The following is a 27,311-nucleotide window of genomic DNA, read 5'->3' on the forward strand; positions in this document are numbered from 1 at the left end:
ATGATCTGAAGAATCAATGTGGCTCGGTGTTGACCGAGAGTAGTGGATGCAGTTGGCAGCGGCCGAGGTCGGCCAGGCTGCCGCCAGGCTCCTTCTCGCCTTCTAGGTCGGCTAGGCCCGCTGACCCTCTAGCCGCCTCTCCACCAGGTACGCTCCTTTTCCGCAGGTCGGCGATCCGCGAGGCTGGAGGCGCGGTGACTGCGGCCCAGCCTGCACCCAGCCTCAGAGCTGGCCAGAGCTGAGCGGTGACAGCCCTCGCTAGGCGCACTCCAAGCCGCAGAGCGAGGTTTTCCCGCAGACCCCGCCGGGTGCAGGGTGGCCTCACAGGGACTTCCTGGGGCGAGGGCTGCCGAGGGCGCCGGGGGCCAGGTCGGTCGCCCTCACTAAGTGGACAGCCCCAGCCCCAGAACGCGTTCAGGACGATCGGTGCACTTTGGTGTTTGGCTGTGTGCCATGCTCTGTTGACTTTTGTTCAGTACAGAGCAATTTCCTTTTTTTGTGTAAGTTTATTTGAACAATAAAAAAGAGTGGAAAATGAAGTCTCAGTTTTTTAATCTGTAAAATGGGGATGGTGATGTGAATATCGTAAATATTAAATTTAAATGTTTGTGAAATGTTTTATAAATGGGAAAATACCTAAAAATGTTTTTGGTATGTTTCTGCTGGTTAACTGCTTAAAGAACAGGATTGTATTTTGTCTTGTTTTGCATTCCTTTAGTTCTGGCCATAGTAGGAATTGTATAGTGACTGATTTTTGATCTCAGCTCAGGGAAGGAAGAGAATGTCAATATAACCGTTTTGCAAAAAGGTTTCTTGAAACACAGACAAAGATGGATTGTGACACTGTTAACCAAAATGGTGAACACCGAGATGGATAAGTTTGCTAAGGAGAAATGTGAATTTTGTTTTGGACAGGTTTAGGTTGAAGAACCTGGAGCTACAATGGTGAAACTTTATTAAAGTTTGTTGGGGATATTTATTATAATTTCTGAGAAAAAGATCATGTATTTTCAAAACAAAGTACAAAAAGAGCATCAAGATTTTGTCTGTAAGAAAGATTTAAAAGTTCCAGGAACACTAACAGAGAATACAGTTAAAGCCATAGAAGGAAATGAAATTGCCCAATAGGGCACATAAATAAAGCAAGTAATGATGTGTAGAGGATTATAAAAAGGGAGAATAGGCCTCAGAGTTGGGAAGAGAACTGGGAACAAAACTTAAGTCAAAAGTCATAATTACAAACATTGAGATTGTTTGGGTTTCCCTAAGCTATTTGGATATGGATAATTTTAAGCCTCAAATTTAATCTGTGAAAATGAGGTAATACTTGTGAGAGCTGTTGGGAGGATTAAGTGCAACATTTTTGAAAGTTTAATCACTACAGTGCCTTGCATAGAGTAAAAGCTCAGTCATTCTGGTGAACTGTGCACCAACTCTTCCACCCTCAAATTCAAAAAGGCTAACACTTGAAAAATAGGCCTTTGATTTTAGTATGGGAAATATCACTGGTTTATTTAATGAGAGTATGAGCATGTGGTAAAGGCAAATACTAGGTAAAAATGATAAATTTGAAGTTGAGACAGTTTGATTATACTGTCAAGAAATTTGTCAGTGTGGGAAAATGTGGTGATAAGAAAAGAAGTTTGGGTCTTTGGAAAGTTTAAAAGATATGGGAAAGTTTTAAGTGTGTTTTTACTAAAGAAAATTAATAATGACAGTTCATTTATGTTCTTTCTAATGAAAGAAAAGTCATGTTTCTTATTAAGTGAAGCAGGACAGTAAAAGTTGCAGCCTGTGCTGTAGAGTCACTCATTACTGGACCCATAACTGCATCACAATGATAGTTCTAAGCCCTGAATAAGCAGAAAATTTGCCTTATTGGATAGTTTTCCAATATATCATCCAAGGTTCTTAAAAATGTTATTATTGGAACCCAAATCTTTTAGTAGCCACAGGAAGGATTTAGTCATATACCTATAATCAGTGAAGATAGAAATTTCCTTACCCATCATCTCAATAATCAAGTCTGTTGCTAAAAGCAAGAGGTTTGTGTTAAAGTAGAACTTCAAAATGGGCTAGAAAAAGAACCCTTCAGATGAAGGGTTTACATTCAAGAAGAGAGGAATGGGGCAGGTTTATTTGTGGTGAGAAGCTTGCTTAAAGAGTTCTTTTATGTGTGGTGGGGGATAGAAGGGGTTGGGGATTAAGCCCAGGGCCTTGCACATGCTAGGCAACTGCTCTACACCCCAAGCCCTTTTTAACATTTTGAAATAGGGTTTCCCTAAATTGCGCAGGCTGACCTCAAATTTGATATCAATCTTCTGTGATAGTCTCCAAAGTAGCTGGGATTACAGGCATGTACCACCACACCTGGCTGGTTAAAGAGTTCTATTGAGGAAAAATTAAAGAATATTAAACAGAATCATCTAATTAAATGAACATTTGGCTATGAATCAAGAGAAATGAATTTCTTTCAGTACTTTAAGTAGTTTCATGACCTTGGACAAATATTAACCTATTTTAGAATTTCCTCACATGTAAATGAAGGTCAGTCTATAACTTTTTGTGATTATCAAATGAGAACTAATCTGCTTTCTCATATTATGTCACACATATCCAAATATAAACTTTACATTGTAGAGTCTTATACAAATTAGTTCTGCAATATGTATCACTGTCCTCTTTTGTTAAGTCTCTTCTCTTGGGTGGTAGTTATTCTCTTTCCTATCTATAGCAAACCTAGCTTAGTGTCAACCTTTATATCCTGTTCATTTGGGGCCATCAATAGTCATTCCTGTTTGATTCATTTGCCAAATATTGGTGTTACTTCTGAAATGTTTTCTGTTCCCATTTTTATTATTTTAAAAAATATTTTATAGTCTCACTACACTGATAAATGGAGGACATAAATTCTTCAAGATTAAGTTCTTAGTTTTGCGGACTAAGCATATAAAAGGATAAAATTGGTTAGTGGTCATAGTACTCAATTCTGTTTTAGGTGAAGGTGGACTGGGAAATGGTAAATTTGACCTTATCAAATACTTAAATATAACCTAAGTGAAGGAACAAAAATGGGGAATAAGCAAGACAAGAGGATTCAGAATTTAGAAGTAGATTTTCCTGAGACAAAAATTCAGAGGCTGCTGTAACAGCTGTTATAGATAATTAACTATTTCAAAGACTGTATCTTACATCCTGAACTGTTATAAATTCCTTTAGGAAAGCACTAAACACATTTGACCATGACCATAAAACAGTTTACCTACCCTACTTCCTGCATTCCTTCTGTATTTTTTGAGCAACAGTGTGCAACGTCAGTGATATGGGTGCAAACCCATAAACTAATATAAGACCCATAGATGTTCATATAAAATTAAAATTTTTCCAGTGATATTAATCAGCATGTAGAAAGTGCACTCATTTTAAGCATACATATTGATAAATTCTAACAAGTATCTATTATCTATTATCGCTCCAGTGGGAAAGTGGTGCAGCCATATGGAAAATAGTTTGGCAGTTCCTCAAAATGTAGAATATTTGTTCATCTGAGAATACTTCATTCCTCTTTCCAGTCTCCCCTTTTCAACCAGAAATAAGCACTCTTCTGATTTCTATTATTATAGAACAATTGTGCCTGAAACAATTGTTTCAGCTTTATTATGAATGATAGAATTTGTATTCTTTAGGTTAATTATTTTTCATTATATAGTATTTAATTATTTTTGTGATTCATTGATGTTATATGTCTCAGTTTCTTCTTTTTTATTGCTGACTAGTGTTCCATTGTGTGTAAGTAGGAGTTTGATTATCTATTTACCTATCGATGCATATTTAGTCTCTATTTGGGGCTGTTAGGAATAATCCTGCTGTGAATAATCCTGCTATGAACATTGTATACAAGTGTTCTTTTTTTTTTTTTTTGCGGGGTGTGGGACACACTTTTATTTCTCTTGGATTGCTAGATCAGATAATAACTGATTATTTCATAATATGAGAAACTACTGAATTTTTTAACTCTTCCTCCAGCAGCAGTGTATGAAAGTCCTACCTATTGCACATCTTTATCACACACAAGGTGTGAACTGGTATCTCATAGATTTTTTTTTAAATTGAGGTTAAATTCATAAAACAAAATTTAGCATTTTAGCAATTTTGAAGTGTACAATTCAGTGGCTTCCAATATACTAACAATATTGTGCAACCATCACCACTATCTAATTCCAGAACATCTTCAACAAAACAAAAAGGAACCTCATATCCATTTAAGTACTCATTCTATACCTCTTCTCTCTAACTCCTACCAACTACTCTTCTACTTTCTATCTAAGGATTTACCAGTACTGGGCATTTCATTTTAAGAAGAATCATACAATATGTGAGTTTTTAAAATTTTGTTGTTGTGGATGGACAGGATATTTTTACTTTATTTATTTTAATGTGGTACTGCTGAGAATCAAACCCAGTGCCTCACACATGCTAGGCTGCTGAGCTACAACACCAGCCCCTATATGTGGGGTTTTTATGTTTGGTTTCTTTTGTTTAGCAAGTACTTTCAAGTTTAATCCATGTTGTAGCATGTATCAGTCCTTTTATATGGCTGAGTAAAATTCTCTCATATAACATTTTGTTTATCTACTCATCAGTTGAACATTTGGTGGTTCTGCTTTTGAGTATTATGAATAATGCTCTCAACACAAGTTTATGTCAGACTGTTGTGTTTTCATAAGGGATTAGGTCTCTAATTTTTACTTTTTTTCTTTCGTGGTGCTAATAATCAAATCTAGGACCTCATGCATGCAAGGCAAGTGCTATACCACTGAGATGCATTCAGTTTTGGTCTCTATTTTTCTTGTGATGACATCTGGCTTTGGTATCAGGCTAATAAACTGGCTTCATAGAATGGATTTGTGTTTCCTCCTTTATTGGAAGAGTTTAAGAGATACTGGTTATTCTTTTTTAATGTTAATTATATTCATCTATGAAGTCATCTAGTCCTGGGCCTTTTACTCAGTTAGGTAGATTTTGATTAGTGATTGAATCTCTTTACTTCTAAGTCTATTTGGATTTTCTATTTCTTTTCTTTTTTTTCATACTGGGGATTGAACTCAGAGGTGCTTAACCACTAAGCCTCATCCCCAGCCCTTTTTGTTATTTTTTATTTTGAGACAGGGCCTCACTGCGTTGCTGAGGCTGGCTTTGAACTTGCAATCCTCCTGCCTTAGTCTTTTGAGCCACTGGGATCACAGGCATATGCTACCATGCCCAGCTCTTGGACTTTTCAGTTTCTTCTGGAGTCAGTTCTAGTAAGACTGATAGTGATGACCCTGCTATTGTTTCTGATTTTAGTAACTCAGGTCTTATTTCTCTTCCTGCTAATCTAGCCAAAAGTTTGCCAATTTTGTCAGTCTTTTTCCATAACAACTTTTATTTTCATGAATTTCATGTATTTTTTTTTAAATTTTCTTTTTTTAATCATCATTCTAATCTATATTGATTTTGGTTTGTTCTTTTACTAGTTCTATAGGGGGAAGTTCAGTTTACTAATTTCAGATCTCTTACATTTTATTATAGGCTTTTACAGGTCTAAGTTTCCCTCTGAGCACTGCTTCGCTATATCATTGAAGTTTTTGGTATGTAGTATTTTCATTCATCATGAGGTATTTTTACATTTCCATTGAAATTTTATCTTTGACCTATTGGTTGCTTACATGTTTATTGTTTAATTCCTTATATTTATGAATTTTCCAAATTTCCTTTTGTTGTTTATTTCACATTTTCTTTTGTGGTCAGAAAAGATAGTTTGTATTATAGTCTTACAATTTATTGAGACTTATTTTGTGGCCTTTCACTTCATTTCTTCTGGAGATTATTCCATGTTCACTTGGGGGAATGTATATTCTTTTCACATTGAAGTGAGGTGTTTGAAGTTTCCAGCCATTTGTTTTCAGTTCCAACTGTATTTCTAGTTCTATCAGTTGTGCTTCACATAATTTGGGGCTTTATTTAAAATCTATATTTATTTATGTGCATTTACGTTATTTTTGGTTAGTAATCTCTTTATTGCCCCACATGATCTAAAAGACAATTATGTAAATTAATAGTTATAAATAAGGTTGATTGCTGTAATTTGCAACAACTTATATCATTTGTAAAAATAGGAACATTTTATTTTTATATCTTATTCATGATTTGAAACATTGTAAAACATTCTACTTAGCTTTTGTGGCAATTTTTGTTTTAAAGTCTATTTTGTCTGATATTAGTACTGTTACTCTATTTTGATTATTGTTTTCTTTATTATTATTATTCTTTTCATAGAATATCTTTCCATTTTCACTTCCAGCCTGTTTGTTTCTTTTGCTCTAAAGTAAGATTCTTGCACATGGCACACAGTTGGATACTTTAAAAATCATTCTTCCTGGGGCTGGGGATGTGGCTCAAGTGGTGACGCGCTCACCTGGCATGCGGGGGCGGGGGCGGGGGCGGGGGGGAGCGCTGGGTTCGATCCTCAGCACCACATAAAAATAAATAAAGATGTTGTGTTCACCGAAAACTGAAAAATAAATATTAAAAAATTCTCTCTCTCTCTTAAAAATAATAATTCTTTTAGTATGTACCACTTAAATGGAGACCTGTCCATTTGTATTTAATGAAATTACTCATAAGGTTGCTAGTCAGGAGAGTTGTAATTTTCATATTAATTTATAGCACTCTTTCAGATTTGTGCCAATAACATTTTAACAATAGCTTACTTTGCTACTTTGATTTTTTTTTTATATGTTATACCTTTTTTTATTCATCAGTTCCTCCATTACTGGCCCCCCCCCCTTTTTTTTAATGTTAGATGTTCCTAATGTACCATTTTGATCCCTTCTTATTTCTTTTATTTGTATGTATATTAGGTATTTTCTTAGTGGTTCTGGAGATTGCAGTTAGCATATAATTTATAAAAATTTAGCTCAGAATAATACCAGTTTGGCTTAATAGAATATAAAAATTTTGCTCCTATATAGCTCCATTCCCCACCCTATTTATGTCCCCCGACCCCTCAGTACTGGGGATTGAACTCAGGTGCACTTGGCCACTGAACCACATCCTCAGCCCCATTTTGGATTTTATTTAGAGACAGGGTCTCACTGAGTTGCTTAGCGCCTCACTATTGCTGAGGCTGGCTTTGAACTCGCAATCCTCCTGTCTCAGCCTCCCGAACTGCTGGGATTACAGGTGTGTGCCACTGTGCTGGGTTTATGTTCCTATTTTTACAAATGATATATGGTGTTGCAAATGATAGCAATCTACATTATTTATAACTATTAATTTACATAATTGTCTTTTAGATCATGTGGGGCAATAAAGAGATTACTAACCAAAGTAATATAATACCGATTTTTACATTTACTCATTATTAGTGTTCCATTCTTTCACTTTCAACCTATTTGTCTTTGAATCTAGAATGTATCTCTGGTAGACAGGGTATAGTTTATTTATTTTCCCAATTCCTGCTTTTTAATTGTACTATTTAATTAATTTACCTTTAATAAAGTAGGGTTTACATTGCTATTTTGCTACTTTTCCAGCATATCTTTTAAATATGCATGTATTTTTTCTGTGTATGTAACTCCATTCTTCCTTCATTACTGTCTCCTCTTGGTTTAAAAAGATATTCACTTTTTTTGTTGTTGTTGGGGGGGTACCAAGGATTGAACTCAGGGGCACTCAACCACTGAGCCACATCCCCAGCCCAGTTTTTTTTTTTTTTTTTTTTTTTGTATTTTATCAGAGACAGGGTCTTAATTAGCAGTTCGTTGTTGGTGAGGCTGGCTTTGAACTCATGATCCTCCTGTCTTAGCTTCCGGAGCTGCTGGGATTACAGGCATGTGCCACAGCACGGCCTCTTATACCATGTTAACTCATTACCTTATTGTTTCTTTGACCTTTTTTTTTTTTGGTAGTGGGGATTGAATTCAGAGGTACTTGACCACTGAGTTACATCCCAAGCCCACTTTCGTATTTTTATTTAGAGACAGGGTCTTACTGAGTTTCTTAGTGCCTCACAGTTGCTGAGGCTGGCTTTGAACTCACGATCCTCCTGCTCCAGCCTCCCCAGCCACTGGGATTACAGGTGTGTGCCACCACGCCCAGCTCTTTGACTTTTTTTGTGTGTGTGTATGTTTTTTAAGTGGTTTCCTGGACAGAAAGGGTTGCAGCTTTCATATTCATTTATAGCAATCTACTTCACATTCATGCCAATGGATTTTAATAATTACAAAAATTTGGTCTAATATAGCTCCATTGCCTTTCCACACTTCATACTATTGTCATTCAGACTACATCTTTATATATTATATGCCCAACAGTACAGATTTATTGATTCATGCAGTTTTTTAAATCAGAGAGAACAAAAAGGATTTACAAACAAGAAACACATTTATGTGTTTGTCTTTTGGAGATTATGTATAGAGTATAGTGTGTCTTTGTATGGATCTCTGAGTTTATCCTAGGGATTTGTTGAGTTCTTGGATATACAGATTCATCCTGAGGGAAAAACTAGTTTTGGGAATAAGTTATGAGGAACTTGAAAAGGTCTGAGAAAAAATGTGAGGAACTTTAGCACAAGGCTTTAAGATTAACGTTATAGTCTCCTTTTCCTTCCTTTTTTTAAATTCTTTTTTTCCTTTTATTTCTTATATCTCACCTTGACAAACTTTCCACATTCCGGGCATCTCTTTCAGATTATCAGTTGTAGCTTTGGCTTAATTTACAACTCTACACATTGCCCTGTGAGGGAGTGCTTGCAGGGACTCCAGCCCAACAACATTCTGCCTGACCTCCCAGGATTTCCTTTGATATCTTTTTGGAAGCCTTCAAGAATGGACCCTACAACTCTTGAATTCTGCAGTGCCTGAAAACTAGCATCACATGCACAAATGTCCAAAATCTGCCACCAGTATGACCTGCAATTGGGTCTGCTTGAAGCATGGCTGCAGTGATTTCTGAGTATCTTACCATCTTAGTTGTTCCTGGCTAAGCAAGGTACCCTGGGGCTCTCAAAGAAAGAAAGTCTTTGAAATAAATTTGTACTGATATACCTGTAATGGATAGATTCTTGTCTGTAGTCTAGTTTCCAAGAGAATCCTCATTTCCATCTGAAACAACATCAGCACAGTCTTTACCATTCATATTTCTATCAGTATACTGGCTTTCTGAACCCTCAACAGAATTGCACATTAATGTTTATGTATAGCACTCTAGGCTTTTTCTTGCTTGCTTTTGCAAACCTTTATAATTTCCTCTACTTTATCAATTTGAAAAACTTTTCCACATCATCAGGTGTAGTTACAACGATGACCCCTTTCTTGGTACTAATATATTGTTTTAGTCAGCTTTCCATTACTGTTAATGAACACCTGAGATAATCAGTTTATAAGCTGAAAAGGTTTATTTTGGTTCATAGTTTTGTAGGTTTCAATCCATGATAGTTCAGCCTGTTATTTTTTGGCCTGTGGCAAGGCAGTACAACATGGCAGCAGCACATGGCAAAACCATTCGCCTCATGGCCACGATGCAAAAGAGAAGAAGAGAAAACTACTGGAGTCCCTCTCTCCCCTTCAAAGGCATGCCCCAGTGACCAGAAGACCTCCAACTAGGCCCTACCTTTGCCTCCTCTTAATAGCACCATGGAATAGGGACCAAGCTTTTAACATACATATGGGCCTTTGGGAATATTTATTCAAATCATAGCAATCCCCTAGTAGATTTTAAATTCAGTTGTGTGCTTTTCAACTTAGGAATTCAGTTTGAGTTGTCTTTAAAAATAATTTCCATTTCTTCATTAATATTATTTTTTATGAAGTATTGTTTTAATGATTTTCTTTAGTTCTTTGTCCATGGTTTTCTTTAACTCTGACAATATTTCTTTTTTTTATATATTTTTTTCAATTGTTGATAGATCATTTATTTATTTATTTATTTATATGCAGCAATGAAAATCGAACCCAGTGCCTCACACATGCTAGACAAGTGTTCTATCACTGAGCTACAACCACAGCCCAATTCTGACAATATTTCAAACAGTTTTTTTAAAGTCTGTCTTCTAAATCCAGTGTCTAGCCTTCCGTAAAGCCATTTCTTTTTCTTTTTCTTTTTTAAATTAACTTTATTTATTTATTTATTTATTGTAGTGCTGAGGAATAAGGATTAAACCCAGTGCCTCACACATGTTAGGCAAGCGATCTATCACTGAGCCACGACCCCAACCCCAAGAGACCATTTCTTTTTATTTCCATTTTCTCTATGTATGGGCCATACATATTTCCTTGTTTATTTTCATGCTATATCATTGTTTAAGATTGGACATTTTTAATATTACAGTGTGGCTATTCTGAAAATGAATATCTCTACCTTGCCCATGTTGGGTTAGTAACTTGGGCTGTTGTTTGTTGCAGTTGTTGACTCTTCTGAACTAATTTTGTAAAGTCCATATTCCTTGTCATGTGTAGCCACTGAAGTTTCTGGTTAGCTTAGTAGTCACTCTGTGATTTGATGAAAATTTGTTTTCAATGAAGTCTAGAATTAAAAAATAAAGCCTTCAGCATACCAGGTTAAGTATGTGATTTGTGTGTGTGTGTGTGTGTGTGTGTGTGTGTGTGTGTGTATACTGAAATATAATTTCAGTACTCAAACCAATTACAACTCCATCTTAACCTTTACTTCCTGCATGTCTAGAGTTTAGAGGTCAACTAGAAGTGAAAGCATAGTGTCTTCCGTAGCCTTTTGGAGCCTTTGTTCCTTCCTGAGCATGCATGTGGCCTTCTAGAGAGATGTGGGAGTTTAATTCTTTGAAACAACTTACTCCCTGTTTACTTCTCCCATCCTTTTTGTGTGTCTATTTTTTGTTTGTTTGTTTGTTTTTAACCCGTTATCCCTCATCCCAAGCAGCAACAGCTGACACACTGGGTTTTAACAAACATTCCTTGAGCAATTGCCTCCTCAACCTGGAAAAATTCTGAGATAAATGAAATAAATGCACTGTACCTTTGCATTTATCCTTTAGACCGCCACCAGACTAGTCAAAATAATCACAATGCTTTGTGAACAAGGTTCTCTCTGCTCCACTGCCATCAGGAACCCATACTAGGAACACAGAGTGTTCTCTTTAAGACCACCACTTAGCCAGAGGAGGAATAATATGGCCATGATAAATTAAAAGCCACAGGAACTTCACTTTAAAAAAAAATAAATTTAGGCACAGTTGATCTAAGCACATTAATAGTTTCCAAGAGATGAGGAAAAGTTGATTCTGACAGTTATTGCTAGGTTATACTGTTCCTATGGAAGGACTATTAATGGAGTTATCTACTCTACCATATTCCTTATGTAGTTTTAATGTGCATTTTCTCAAAGACTGAAGATTTGAATATTTTTTCAGGTACTCATTGACCAGTTATGTGTGTTTCTTTGTTGAGTATTTAAACTTTTGCCCATTTTCAGTGGAAGATCTCTTGTGTTCTTAGATAGACAGAATTGTCAAAATGCCCATATTACCAAAGTGTTATACAGATTCAGTGCAATTCCCACCAAAATACTAATGACATTCTTTTTAAAATTTATTTATTTATTTATTTATTTATTTATTTATTTATTTTTAGTCATACATGACAGCAGAATGTATTTTGGCATATAATACATACATGGAATGTACATACATCAATCATATTGTCTATTCTATTCTGTTGCCCTTCCTATCCCCCCGATCCTCCCCTCCTCTCCCATCCTTTCTCTCTATCCAATCTAATGTGACACACTTTTTTTTGTTTTTCTCATTACAACATCATATATGTATTCTGTATAATAATGAGGTTCTCCTTCCTTCTTCCATGTAACTCCCCTTCTCCCTCTTTTTCCCTCCCACCTCTCTTCCCTATTTAGTGGTAGTCTTCTTCTCATGCTCTTCTTCCCTATCTCATTTTGAGTCACCCCTCTTATATCAGAGAAGACATTCAGCATTTGTTTCTTAGGGATTGGCTAACTTCACTTAGCATAATCTGCTCTAATGCCATCCATTTGCCTGCAAATGCCATGATCTTGTTATTTTTTAGTGCTGAGTAATATTCCACCAATGACATTCTTAATAGAACTAGAAAAAAACAGTCCTATAATTCATTTGGGAGAGGAAAAAAGACCCAGAATATCAAAGCAATTGTGAGCAAGGAGAGTGATGCTGGAGGCATTACAATATCTCACCTCAAATTATTCTACAGAGGTGTAGTTATAAAACAGTGTGGTATTGGCATCCAAACAGACATGAAGACCAATGGAATGACTAGAAGACACAGAGACAAATCCACATAGATACAGTTATCTGATACTTGCCAGAGGTCCCAAAAACGTACATTGGAGAAAAGATAGCCATTTTAACAAATAGTGTGGGAAAACTGGATATTCATTTGTAGAAAAATGGAAGTAGATCTCTATCTGTACAACATTGAACTCAAAGTGGATTAAAGACTAGAAATTAGACCAGAAACTTTGCAACTGCTAGAAGAAAACAGGTTCAACACTCTAATGTATTGGTGCAGGCACTGACTTCCTTAATAAGACCCCTAAACTTGAGAAATAAATCCAAGAATTAAGTGGGATGGCAGTAAATGAAAAACTTCTGCACAGCAAAAGAAACAAAGAGTGTGAAGAGAAAGCCTATTGGATGGGAAAAGACCTTTGCCAGCTGCTCCTCAGGCAATTAATATCCAGAATATATAAAGAACTCAAAAGTGGCTGGTGTTGTGGATCAGTGGTAAAGTGCTCGCCTTGCACATGTGAGGCTCTGGGTTGGCTCCTCAGCACCACATAAAAATAAATAAATAAAATAAAGGTATTGTGTCCAACTACAACTAAAAAAATAAAAATTAAAAAAAAAAGAACTCAAAAAATTAACCCCTCCTCCCAAAACATCAATAATAACAACAAAAACCTGATCAATAAATGGGCAGAAGAACTAAACAGACATTTCTTGGAAGAAATGGCAAGCAAATATATGGAAAAATGTTCAACATTCCTGGCAAATCAAAACTATATTGAGATTTAACTCACTCTAGTTAAAATAGTAGTCATCAAGAATACAAATATAATAAATGCTGGCAAGGATGTGGAGGGAAAAGGTTGTTGGAGGGACTGCAAATTACTACAACCACTTTGAAAAGCAGTATGGAGATGCCTCAAAAGACTAGGAATGGGCTGGGGTTATAGCTCCATGGTGAAGCACTTGCCTAGTGTGTGTGAAGCATTGGGTTCAATTCTTAGCACCACATATAAATAAATAAATGTCTATCAACAGCTAAAATATATTTTTAAAAATAAAAAAAGACTAGGAATGGAACTACCATATGATCCAACAATCCCACTCCTTGGTAGTTATCTTAAAGAACTAAAATCAGCGTACTATAGTAATGCAGGCACATGAATATTTGTAGCAGAGCAATTCACAATAGTTAAGTTAAGGAACCAGCCCAGGTGCCTACCAATAGATGAATGGACAAAGAAAATGTGGTATATGTACAAAATGGAGCTTTATTGAGCCATAAAGAAGAATGAAATTATGACATTTGCTGGTAAATGTCAGAACTGGAGAATATCATGCTAAATGAAATAAGAGAGACTCAGAAATTCAAGGGTCAAATGTTTTCTCTTATATACAGAAACTAAACCAAAATGAGAAGAACCAAAAAGAGAGGTGGGAATCCCATGGAAATAGAGGGAGAAGAACAGGGAAGGAGGATGGGAGGGAAAGAGGAAGGACTGAGAACTGAAGTAGAGCAAATTATATTCTTTACATGTATATTATGTAAAAACTGAACCCAATATTACGTTTAACTATAATGTGCTAATAAAAACAGAAAATGGAGAATTGAGACTACTTTTTGCTGATGTTATATCTTTTTCTTAAGCATTGTCTTTTTTAATGTTCTCTTTTTTAAAGGTAATGTACATTTAATTAATCTTACCCTATTACACTGTATGAGTTGTGACAAATACATATAGTGTAATCACCACAATCAAGATTCAAAACAGTTTTATGATACACCCCACACCCAATAATTTCCCTAAGTCCTATTGATGTCAGCTTTTACCCCTTCACCACCTTCAGTCCCTACGCAACCACAAAATTTTTTTTCCTTAAAGTTTTGCCTTTGCAATAATGTCAGTTAAACAGAATTATGGCATGAGCCCTTTTGAGTTTGGTTTCTTTTATTTTGAATGATTCATTTCAAATTCATCTGTTATTGCATTAATAAATACTTTATTGTTATGTAGTATTCCATTTTACACTTATACAAATTTGTTTCTCCATTTCCTAGTTGAGAGACATTTGAGTTGTTTCTAGTTTGAGGCAATTATAATACCCTATAAGTGTTTGTGTATAAGTTTTTGTGTGAATATGAATTTCTCATTTTACTTGGGTAAACACAGAATTGAGATTGTTGTGTTTGGTGGTAAGTGCATTTTAAAATTTTAAAATTTTATTCTCAATATTTTATAAAGCGATAGTATATTAAAAGTGAAAGTATAAATATTGGCACAGACCTTTTACTAAACTACTGTATGTATTCATATTTTGAATTTTTTCAACTGTTTTCCTTTTTCTGTTGTAGGATTTAATCCAGTATTCCATATTGTACTTAGTTCTCTTATCTCTTTAGTCTTTTTTTGTTTTTTAAAGAGAGAGTGAGAGAGGAGAGAGAGTGAGAGAGAGAATTTTTAATATTTATTTTTTAGTTCTCGGCGGACACAACATCTTTGTATGTGGTGCTGAGGATCGAACCCAGGCCGCACGCATGCCAGGCGAGCGCGCTACCGCTTGAGCCACATCCCCAGCCCCCTAGTCTCTTAATCTATTATGGTTCCTCAGTCTTTTTTGTTTGTTTCTTCTTTGTGTGTGTGTGTGTGTGTGTGTGGTACCAGGAAGCGAATACAGGGGCACTTAACACTGAGCCACATCCTCAGCCCTCTCTAAAATGTTCTTAAAATTTTGAGACATGGTCTTGCTAAGTTGCTTAGGGTCTCACTAAATTGCTAAGGCTGGCTTTTAACTTGCAATCCTCCTGCTTCAGCCTCCTGAGCCACTGGGATTACAGGCGTGTATCACTGTGCCCAGCAGGTTCCTCAGTCTTTTCTTGTGTGTCATGACCTTGAAAACTACTGGTCAGTTATTTTGTTAGGTTGCCGCAGTCTGGCTGGGCACAGAATCACGAGCCACTCAAGCAGGAACAAAACTTTATTTTTTAAAATGCCACCAATACCCCGAATGCGTCCTGCAAGCAAGCCGGTCCACCAACGCGGTTGGTCGCTCTACCGGAACCAGGGCCCAGGACCTCCCCCGGAATTCCCTCCTACTATCCTTCCCCAACCAATGGGAACTCTCCAGGAGTCCGTAACATGAGTCTCCTAGCAGGCCAAGGTGAACAGCAGGAGTCCAATTTCCATATGAATGTAAATCTTAACATAATCATATCATCTCAATGGCTAGCTGGCGTCACCTTACAACCAAAAGTGCCATGCATCATATTATTTGGTTGTGGCTCCTGGCATTGGGTGTCCCTTAATTTGGGGTTGTCTATTTTCTCATGATTAGATGGAGAAAATGCATTTTCGGCAAGAATATAATAAAAACATCCTTTTTAGTACCTTGTTGCGTTTAGTACATGATGTCAGCATTTCTTATTGCTTACATTAACCATGATCATGTTTTTAAGGTAATGTCTGCTGAGTGTTTGCACTGTGAAGATAGTATTTATACCTTTGTAATTAATAAATATCATTTTTTGTAATTAATATCTTGGGGGAGATACTTTGAGATATGCAAATATCTTGTTTCTCTTCATACTACTTGGTGTTCTTAAGGTGATTTTCAATTTCTTATTTCTTACACTTTGATAAGAATTCTTTTGTAAGGAAGAAAGTTCCATCTCCCTGTTTTTTAATTTAAATTATTTATTTATGTCAGTATCTACTCATGAGTATTTATTTCATGCCATGGGTTATAATTCAAAACTACTATTTAGTTTGTTGTTCAAATTGTTCTATCTTTGTCCATTGGGAACTCTTTCCTCTTGGTTTCTTTGCCCTTCAACTTGATATCTTACCTTTATAAATCACTTCCTTATTTTTTAGCAATATTGTATGTTCCAGGCTCATCTTGTATTTTTCTTGCCCTAGACCTAGCATAAACTGCTTCTCCAAGGGACCCTTATTCCTTTCATTAGAGAAGGGCAAACCACGGTCTTGTCAATATGTGTATTTATTATTGCTAGGGCATTATGTTAAAGCAATATCTGTTTTGAAAACAAAGTGAAATTACAGATAAAATTAGAATTCGCAGGTAAATTCTGTTAAATATTTAAGGATTGAATAATTCCAGCCTTGGACAAACTCCCAGAGCAGAAAGATAGAAAATATTCCCCCGTTGCATTTCATGAGACTAACATAGCACATATACCAAAACCCAATAAGGATGGTAATAGAATGACTGATTTGAAAATTCTGGGAATAATAGAAATGGCAATAAATTATGTCAAAATTTGCAGGATAAGCTTAAGTAGTACTCAGCAAATGTATAGCATTCTAAAGCCTGTATTAGAAAAGAAGAAAGATCTTAAGTAACCTAGAGCTGGTTTAAAGTGTATGGGAGTATGTATATAGGTTGTATACCAAAAGCTATGTCTTTTTATATGAGAGACTTGAGCATCCTCAGATTTTGGTATCCACAGGGGAGATGTGGTTCTGGAATGAATCCTCCACAGATACTGAGAGATGGTTGTAAAAAGAAATAATAAAGATGACATGAGAAAATGATGGCCTAGAAAACAGAATATAGTTGAGACAATAAGACTGAAAATTGGCTATCTGAGAAGATAAATAAAACTTATAAACTTCAGCCAGACTCATCAGGATAAAAAAAAGAAAGACACAATTTAATTAATATAAAGAACAGGAGAAATAATGCACAAAGCTTAATGCTATTAAAAGAACAATAAAGTAATACTATAAGAAACTTTATGCATATAAATTTAATCAGTGAAATGAAGTACATCAACTATCAAAACTTACATAAGAGGAAATAAGTAGCCTAAATATAAGAAAATGCTAGGCCCAGACAGCATCACTGGTAAATTCTGTCAAACTTGAATTTAAAGAAGACACAGGCAATAGAAGAAAATTGTGGACCAGTGCCACTTGTTCCAGCACCGTTTGTTGAAAAGACTATTTTTATTCCACTGAATTATCTTTGTTTCCTTGCCAAAGATCAATTAAATATATTTGTATCATTCTATTTCTGGGATCTGTTTTGTTCCATTCATCTGTGTGTGTGTGTTCTTTAGTTAGTACCATACTCTCTTGACAACTATAGCTTTATAGTTATCTTGAAGTTAGTATTAATCCTCTTTGTTCTATTTAGTATTGCATTGTGTTGACTATTCTGCTTATGGCTTTCTATCTAAATTTTAGAATCAGTTTGTTGATATCCACAAAATAACTTTCTGGAATTTTTGTTGGGAATACATTGAATCTATAAATGAAGTTGGGGAGAAATGACATCTTAATAAAGTTTTTCTATCCATGAAAAAAAAATGTGGACCAGTATTTCTCATAAATGTGGATTGTAAAATTCTTAATAGAACTTTAACAAATCAAAACCAATTTGATTCAAAAAGGATAGAATACTATGAGCCAATTTATCCTGGGAATGCAAGGATGGTAAAACATACACAAATCAAGCAGTTTAAATCACCATATAACCAAACTAAAAAGGAAACAACATATGATCATCTCAATAGATGCTATCTGTTGCAGTATAACAAATTACTCCAAAATATATTAGCTTGAAATAATAAATATTTATTGTTGGGAAAAGTATAAACGGCAGCCGTACCCCAGAGAAAAAACCCCAACATGGCTCCTAAGGACTTCTTCTTCCTACCTTCTTCTCTGCAGTGGCAGGAAAAGTTCCCGCCCCTGTGAACTCTCCCACTGGCGCCAATTTCAAATCTCGCTGGCGGGGAACCTTAGCCCCAATGAGAACTAATTCCTGGGCGCGGGAGCTGCTATCTGGAAGAACTTGCCAATAAACGGGCGGCCTGCCATTTAGCTAAGCCCTACCATCTCCCCTTTAGTTCTATATAAGCACACAGCTTTTTGCAATAAAATTGGAATTCTCCCGCCGAAGTGTCTTTGCGTGGGGAATTCTTTCCTTTATAACCTCACAGTTTTGCATCAGGAATCTGGATACAATGGAGCTAGGTAACCCTGGGATCTCTCACAATCATGCATTTCAGGTATTTGCTGAGGTTGCATTCATTCCAAGGGTCAACCTGGGATGGATCTGCTTCCAAACTTATTAATGTGGTTGTTGGCAGGATTCAGTTTCCTTTTGGGACTGGAAGGCCTCAGTTCAATGCTGTTTGTTATCTGGTGCCCAAATGGGCAGTTCATAGCATAGCAGCTTGATTCTTCTGAGCAAGCAAGATGCAGCAAAGGGAGAATACTAAGGGAGTCACAACCATTTCTATGTTAATTTTGGAAGTGACTTTATCACTTATCCTGTTCTCTAGAAAGGGCACAAGACTCAAAAAAAAAAAAAAAAGTAGGTAAAAAGATGTGTTAGATTTCATGAAAATTAAAAGCTTTTTATATGTCTCAGCTTGGGGATATCACTTAGTATAGAGCATTAGTATGCTTGAAGCCCTGGTTTCATTCCCAGCACTAAAAAAAGAAAAGAAAGTAAACAATAGCACCAAAAACATCTCTCAAAGGATACTTTCATGAAAGTGAAAGAGCCCACAGAATGGGAGAAAATATTTGTGAAGCATTTCTGTTAAGGATTCTAGTATATAATGTATATAAAGAATTGTTATTATAACTCAACATTAGATAAACAATCCCTATTAAAAATGGGCAAAAGTTTTGAATAGATGTTTTTCCAAAGAATACATATAGATAGCAAATAAATGTGAAAAGACATAACATTATTTCCTTGAGAAAATACAAAGTATACCACAGTGAGATAACAATTTTCAACTTTCAAATGTATACAATTTTAACACTAACCCTACCAAGAGTGAAGAATGTTAAGCAACTGGAACTTATATATAGTGATGGTGGGAATGTAAAATAATATACTTGTCTTGAAAAACATTTTATCAGTTTCTTAAAATGTTAAATATTTGCCCCTTGTGATGGCACCCAGCTGTAAGCTCAGCATTTAGGAGCTGAGGCAAGATCACAAGTTTGAGGCCAGCAACTTAGTGAGACCTCTCAAAATAAATAAAAAAGGCTGGGAATGTGGCTCAGTAGTTAAGTGACCCTGAGTTCAATCCCTGAAGAAAGATATATATATATATATATTTATATATATATATATGTATATAAATATATATATATTTATATATATATATATATATAAATTTTCCATTTGATCCAGCTATTTTACTTATTTACTCAATGCTTAAAACACATGTTCATAGCTGCTTTATTTGTGCTAGCCCTCAACTAGAAACAATCAAAATTTCTATCAACATGTGAATCAATAAAAAATTATACTAGATTCCTACAATGGAATATTAACAACAGAAAGTAAACAAATATCAATACATTTAATAGTATAGTTTCAAAATAATTACTGTAAATTTTAAAAGCCTAGTTAAAAAAAAGGAGCACTCACTATATGTTTCCATTAACTTCAAATCCTCAAAAATGCAAATAAATCTGTAGTGACAGCAGATTAGTGGTTTGCTTCAGAGCAGGGGAAGGAGACTAGGAAGTAATTATAAAGGAATAGGAGGAAACTTATGGGCACAGGTGTCCAAAACTTACCAAATTGTAAAATTTAAATATTAGTACTCATAGTATATTAACTATGTCAGTAGATTATTTTTAGAGTGAAAATCTTAGTAAATGTAGATTAGAAAGTTTTCTAGTATGTTGATGAGTCACTGTATCACCAAAATTAGAGCAAACATCATACTCTTGGGGAATCTCAGAAGAATTCTTTTAAAATTTAGGAACAGACAAGAATATGCAGTGTCACACTCCATTCATTGTAACAGAGATCTTAGTTTGTGCAATAAGAAATATAAATTAGTAGCTAGATGGAAATGACAGGAACCAAACATTACCTGCATGCCATATAAACATTTACATAGAAAACTCAAGAGTCCAAAAATTGTTACAAATAATAGGGGATTTTTAGCAAGGTAGATAAGTATAAGATTAACATATAGGGGCTGGAGTTGTGTCTCAGTGGTAGAGCGCTTGCCAGGCATGTGTGAGGCCCTGACTACTGCATATAAATAAATTTAAAGAAAGAAAATAAAAGATCCACTGACAAGTAAAAAAAAATTAATAAAAAATTAACATAAGTCATATGCATGTGCTAAAAGAGAAAACGTAATATTAGAGACTGTTAGATATACAGATCTGCCACAATATGCAGTATTTATTTATTTATTTTTCTTTTTTTTATTGGTTGTTCAAAACCTTACAAAGCTCTTGACATATATTTCATGCATTAGCTTCAAGTGAGTTATGAACTCCCATTTTTACCCCAAATACAGATTGCAGAATCACATCGGTTACACATCCACATTTTTACATAATGCCATACTAGTAACTGTTGTATTCTGCTACCTTTCCTATCCTCTACTATCCCCCCCTCCCCTCCCCTCCCCTCCCATCTTCTCTTTCTATCCCATCTATTGTAATTCATTTCTCTCCTTGTTTATTTTCCAATTCCCCTCACAACCTCTTATATGTAATTTTGTATAACAATGAGGGTCTCTCTCCATTTCCATGCAATTCCCCTTTTCTCTCCCTTTCCCTCCCACCTCATGTCTCTGTTTAATGTTAATCTTTTCTTCCTGCTCATCCTTCCTTCTCTATTCTTAGTTGCTCTCATTATATCAAAGGAGACATTTGGTATTTGTTTTTTAGGGATTGGCTAGCTTCACTAAGCATAATCTGCTCTAGTGCCATCCATTTCCCTACAAATTCCGTGATTCTGTCATTTTTTAGTGCTGCATAATACTCCATGGTGTATAAATGCCACATTTTTTAATCCATTCATCCATTGAAGGGCATCTGGGTTGGTTCCACAGTCTAGCTATTGTGAATTGTGCTGCTGTGAACATCGATGTGGCAGTATCCCTGTAGTGTGCTCTTTTAAGGTCTTCAGGGAATCGTACGAGAAGGGCAATAGCTGGGTCAAATGGTGGTTCCATTCCCAGCTTTCCCAGGAATCTCCATACTGCATTCCAAATTGGCTGAACCAATTTGCAGTCCCACCAGCAATGTACAAGAGTACCCTTTTCCCCACATCCTCTCCAGCACTTGTTGTTGTTTGACTTCATAATGGCTGCCAATCTTACTGGAGTGAGATGGTATCTTAGGGTGGTTTTGATTTGCATTTCTCTGACTGCTAGAGATGGTGAGCATTTTTTCATGTGCTTGTTGATTGATTGTATGTCCTCCTCTGAGAAGTGTCTGTTCAGGTCCTTGGCCCATTTGTTAATTGGGTTATTTGTTGTCTTATTGTCTAATTTTTTGAGTTCTTTGTATACTCTGGATATTAGGGCTCTATCTGAAGTGTGAGGAGTAAAAATTTGTTCCCATGATGTAGGCTCCCTATTTACCTCTCTTATTGTTTCTCTTGCTGTGAAAAAACTTTTTAGTTTAAGTAAGTCCCATTTGTTGATTCTTGCTATTAACTCTTGTGCTATGGGTGTCCTATTAAGGAATTTGGAGCCAGACCCCACAATATGTAGATCGGAGCCAACTTTTTCTTCTATCAGACTCAGAGTCTCTGATTTGATATCAAGGTCCTTGATCCATTTTGAGTTAACCTTTGTGCATGGTGAGAGGAGGGGATTCAGTTTCATTTTGTTGTATATGGATTTCCAGTTTTCCCAACACCATTTGTTGAAGATGCTATCCTTCCTCCATTGCATGCTTTTAGCCCCTTTATCAAATATAAGATAGTTGTAACTTTGTGGATTAGTCTCTGTATCCTCTATTCTGTACCATTGGTCCACCTGCCTGTTTTGGTACCAGTACCATGCTGTTTTTGTTACTATTGCTCTGTAATATAGTTTGAAATCTGGTATCGCTATACCGCCTGATTCACACTTCCTGCTTAGAATTGCTTTTGCTATTCTGGGTCTTTTATTTTTCCATATGAATTTCATGATTGCTTTACCTATTTCTACAAGCAATGCCATTGGGATTTTGATTGGCATTGCATTAAACCTATAGAGAACTTTTGGTAATATCGTCATTTTTTTTTTTTAAGAAAGAGGAGAGAGAGAGAGAGAGAGAGAATTTTTTAATATTTATTGTTTATTTTTTAGTTCTCGGCGGACACAACATCTTTGTTTGTATGTGGTGCTGAGGATCGAACCCGGGCTGCACGCATGCCAGGCGAGCGCGCTACCGCTTGAGCCACATCCCCAGCCCGTAATATCGTCATTTTGATGATGTTAGTTCTGCCTATCCATGAACAGGGAATATTTTTCCATCTTCTAAGATCTTCTTCTACTTCTCTTTTTAGGGTTCTGTAATTTTCATTGTATAAATCTTTCACCTCTTTTGTTAGGTTGATTCCCAAGTATTTTTTTTTTTTGAGGATATTGTGAATGGGGTGTTTTTCCTCATTTCCGATTCAGAAGTTTTGTCACTGATATAAAATGCCTTTGATTTATGCGTGTTGATTTCTGAATGGAGAAAAATTGAAGGCATTCCCTCTAAAATCTGGAACAAGACAGGGATGCCCTCTATCACCACTTCTATTCAATATAGTTCTCGAAACACTGGCCAGAGCAATTAGACAAACGAAAGAAATTAAAGGCATAAAAATTGGAAAAGAAGAACTTAAATTATCACTATTTGCGGATGACATGATTCTATACCTAGAAGACCCAAAAGGGTCTACAAAAAAACTACTAGAACTAATAAATGAATTCAGCAAAGTGGCAGTATTTCTATAAGACAAAATTTAAAATTTCAGAGCATTAGACTATTTATTCATGGATACTAATTGCCTCCACATTTGTCTATACATTAAATTAAATCCCAACCAAAGTCCCAAAGAGGGTTTTCAAGAACTTGGTAAGATAATTAAGTTTATGTGAAAGACCAAAGGGCCAAGAATAGCCATAATACATCTAAAGAAGAGCAGGGAGAGGGCCTTGACCTACCATATGTAGGGACTTGTAATTTAATAATAGTCACTACAATGTGGTATAGTCCAAGGATATTTAAGTTAACCAACAGAAGATAATAGAAAGCCTCTTAACTGTTTTACACAAGAATAGAACTTAGGGAGGCTGTAGTTGTGGATCAGTGGTAGAGCCCTTGCCTAGCTTATGTGAGGCACTGGGTTCATTCTCAGCACCACATATAAATAAATGAATGAAATTAAAGGTTCATCAACATCTAAAAAAAATATTTAAAAAGAAAAGAATAGAACTTAGGTTAAGAGAGTGGTATGACAGTTTAAAAGAAAGAAAGGGTGGCAGTCCTTGGACTTGGAGAAAGAGGTTACTCCTTTTTACATTGAAATAGTTGAATGTGAGTTCCTACTTTACATACTATTGAAGAATTCTGGTTTATTTATTTATTTTTTGTTTGCTATATTAGAGATTGAATGCAGGGGCACTCTACCACTGAGCTATATCCCCATCCTTTTTTATATTTTATTTTGACTTAAATTGCCCAGGCTGGCCTCAAACTTGTAATCCTCCTTTCTCAGCCTCCTGAGTTGCTGGAATTACAGGCATGCACCACTGTGCCAGGCCTATTTAAGAAATTCTCTATGGACCAATATCCCTGATGAACACAGATGCAAACATTCTCAACAAAATATTAGCAAACTGAATCTAATAGCACATCAAAAATATTATATACTATGATTGTGTGGGGTTTCACACATATTAGGAAGAATTATGCAAATCAATAAGCATGGACAAAAACCATATGATCATCTTAACAGACACAGAAAGAAACATTTGATCAAATTTAACATCTCTTCATGATACAAGCTCTTGTCAACAAATTAGAGACAGAACAATTATGTATCAACACAATTAAGGTTATATTGACAAACCCACAACTAACAAACTGAAAAAAAGTTGAAAGTGTTTCTCTAAGATAAGGAACAAGATAAGAATGCCCACTTTCATTGATTTTATTCATTGTAGTACTAGAAGTCCTAACTAATAAAGGGCATCCAAATTCGAAAGGTCCCTTTCTGCAAATGACATGATCTTAAATATAGAAAAACTAGACTCCACCATAAAACTTACCAGTGGAACAAATTCAGCAAAATGAAGTAAAGTGAAAGTAGTCTTTCTGTACCTCAAAATGCACTTGATGAAAAAATATAGAAGGCACTCTGATTACAATGCCTTGAAAAGAATGAAATACTTAGGAATAAGTTTAACCAAGGAAGTGAGAGGATTCTATGAAGAGAAGTATACACACATTAGAGGGAGAACAGTTTTTTAAATAAATTGCGCTGTGGAAATTGGGTATCCATATACAGCAGAATGAAACCAGACCCCTATCTCTGACCATATAATATATAAAAATCAACTTAAAACGGATCCAATACTTAAATGTAGGACATGAAGTACTAGATGAAAGCAAAGGGGAAATACTTCAAGCCATTGATCTGGTAAAACTTTGGCGGGTAATGACCTCAGAGTCACGGGCAACAAAGCAAACATTGACAGAAAGGTTTATATCAAGCAAAACAGCTTCTGCACAGCAAAGGAAACAGCAGTTGAGAGACAACCTACAGAATGGGAAAAAAAAATTTGCCAACTATTCATCTAGTAAGAGATTTAACCAGAATATACAAGGAACAACTAAAAATGAGCAAATCGGCTGAACACAGTGGCACAAGTCTGGTAATCCTAGCTACTGGGGAGGTTGATTGCAGGTTCAAGGCCAGCCTCACAACTTAGCAAGACTGTCTCAAAAAAATAAAAAGGGTTGGGGATGTAGGTCAGTGGTAAAGTGCTTCAGGGTTCAATCCCCAGTACCAAAACAACACCACAAAATAAAGAAAAAGAAAAGAGGGCTGGGTTGTGGCTTAATGGTAGAAAGCTTGTCTAGCATGCATTTGATCCCCAGCATCACATAAAAATAAACAATAAAGGTATTGTGTTCATATACAACTAAAAAACTATTTGAAAAGAAAAATGGAGCAAATGGGGGTTAAGGCATAGTTCAGTGGTAGAATCCTTGCTTAGCATGTGGAAAGCCCTGGGTTCAATCGCTAGCACTAAAAAAGAAAAACAACAACAAAACCTCCCAGATCTGAAAAGACATTTCTCAAAAAAGATATACAAGTAGCTAACCAAATATATGTAACAGTGCTAAATAACACTTATCAGGGATGTGCAAATCAAAATGACAATGAGATACTGTCTACCCAGTTTGAATAGCTATTATCAAAACTACAAAATACAGCCAAATCTGGTGGTGAATCCCTACAATCTTGGCTACTTAGGAGTCTGAGGTTAGCCCAGTTAACTCTTGTCTCAAAAGGACTGGGGACCTCTGTATGAGGCATAGTCCCTGGATTCAATCACGGCTCGTGGTGGTGGAGTGATAGTTTCTACATAAAGATAGTATCATTATCACCACAAAAAGATCAATAATTTAAAAGTATGAACTAATATCAAATTTGTGTTATCTAACAACCCATGTTCAGATTTCTCTAGTTACCCAAAAATTGTTTTTTTTTAAATACATTTATTTTATTTTTATGTGGTGCTGAGGATTGAACCCAGTGCCTCACACATGCTAGGCAAGCACTCTACCACTGAGCCACAACCCCAACCCCTCAAATTGGGTTTTAAAAATTTGTTGAAACCATGAGGCTTTAACAGTTTTTCCCTCTGCTGCCACCTTTTCCCCACCTTACTTTGACTTGAAGAAACCAAGTCAAGAGGCCTGTAGGTTAGAATACTACAACTGTTGTGGTATGTGCTATTTTGTGGCATCTGTTGCCTTGTTACTCTAGTCTCTGAATTTCCTGGGAATTGGTAGTTAGATCAGAAGCTCGTTTAAATTTAGATTAGAGGAGGTTTCCCGCCCCCCTCAAAAAATACTAGATGATGCTGTCTTTAATTTTGCGTTAAAAAATCTAGTTCTACTATACATGATGCTTAGGTTGGTCGCTGTGTTCAAGTTCTAGAGTGGTTGTTTTTAAATAAGAGTATATTAATTAGGATAACATGACATTTTTGTAAAGATGCTTTTCATAACTTTAATGCTTGCATTTTGGAGGGCTCTACCATTAAGCCACCTCCCCAGCCTTGTTTCTGTACATTCTCTTTCCTTCAGATGTAATATCCCTTTATGTAAAAAAATAATCTCTTACTTTTTTTTTTTTTTTTTTTAGGTTTCCAGCTACTGATGTTACAAACAATAAAATACGGGAGCACAGAATTGAGGAAAAGACTTAAACCAGGTAGATAAATAATGAAAGTCTGAAAAAATAAAATTACCATTCATTTTTATAAAGGATGTTATTAATATAATTGACAAAACTGAAATATGAACTGTGTTGTATCAAAATTAAATTTCTTGAAATTGTTTATTATACTTTGAGAATATATTGTTGTATTTAGAGTAAAGGAGCATGGTGTATGCAATCTACTTTTGAATGGCTCAGAGAAAGTTAATGATATATACTATGTAAGAGTTTGTGAAGAAGTGGATCACTAGGAACTCGTGTAACACCAGTGGAAGTATATATTATTCTAACTTTTCTGGAAAGGATTTTGTCCATTTTTATCAAATTTTTAAATAGGTCAGCCCAACAATCTTACTTTCTCTCCTAAGGTAATTGTAGGAAGACTATAAAAAGTTGTGTGGATAAGGATATCGTGTCAGAATGTTTTACAGTTAAGAAATTGGCAACAACCTAAGTGTCTAAAAGATGAGATTCTTTAAATATAATTAAACACTGTGCAATCAGTAAAAGTTATATGAATCTATATTGACACAATATAATTGTCACAGCAGGTTAAAAAATAAACATGAATAATAATAACTTATTTTTATTTTGTTGTTGTTGTTTTGGTACTGGAGATTGAAACCAGGGGCACTCAATCACTGAGCCACATCTCCAGTCCCTTTTTATATTTTATTTAGAGACATGGTCTCACAGAGTTATGTGAAGCCTTGCTAAGTTGCTGAGGCTGACTTTGAATTTGTGATCCTCTTGCCTCAGCCATCCTAGCCGCTGGGATTAT

At 35.6% G+C, this 27,311-nt stretch overlaps 1 protein-coding gene across 2 annotated transcripts in view; it reads left to right on the forward strand.

Annotated features, from left to right (window-relative positions):
- The first annotated feature begins 78 nt into the window (after nt 1–78).
- Nucleotides 79–27,311, forward strand: part of SLC25A40 (solute carrier family 25 member 40) — a 53,184-nt gene continuing 25,951 nt past the window's right edge. For both annotated transcript variants that reach the window (XM_081287630.1, XM_081287631.1), the window contains exons 1-2: nt 79–147; nt 26,456–26,524. The gene's annotated coding sequence lies outside the window, so the exon portion shown is untranslated. The remainder of the gene's footprint in view (nt 148–26,455; nt 26,525–27,311) is intronic.

Source organism: Spermophilus citellus, assembly GCF_964194105.1.
Source record: "Spermophilus citellus genome assembly, chromosome: 3".
NCBI classification, from domain to species: Eukaryota; Metazoa; Chordata; class Mammalia; order Rodentia; family Sciuridae; genus Spermophilus; species Spermophilus citellus.